This window comes from Grammomys surdaster, unplaced genomic scaffold (assembly GCF_004785775.1).
Source record: "Grammomys surdaster isolate TR1022 unplaced genomic scaffold, NIH_TR_1.0 270, whole genome shotgun sequence".
Lineage (NCBI taxonomy): Eukaryota > Metazoa > Chordata > Mammalia > Rodentia > Muridae > Grammomys > Grammomys surdaster.
Genome location: NW_021604711.1, coordinates 1169766 through 1170026, shown reverse-complemented (window position 1 = coordinate 1170026; position 261 = coordinate 1169766).

The following is a 261-nucleotide window of genomic DNA, read 5'->3' as shown; positions in this document are numbered from 1 at the left end:
GGTGTGCTCCTCCCCACAGTTACCTGGCAACAGCCAGGTAGGCCTGCCCACTATAAAAGGGGCTGCCTACCCCCTCCTCTCTCTCTAGCTCTCTTACCTTCTTACTCTCTTGCTCTCTGTTCTCTTGCCTGTAGGTTCTGTCTGTCCCCTCTCCCCTCCCCCCTTCCCTTCCCCCTCTCTCCACGTGGTCATGGGCAGGCTCTACTTCTCTGCGCTCTCTCTCTCTCTCTCTCTCTCTCTCTCTCTCTCTCTCTCTCTCTC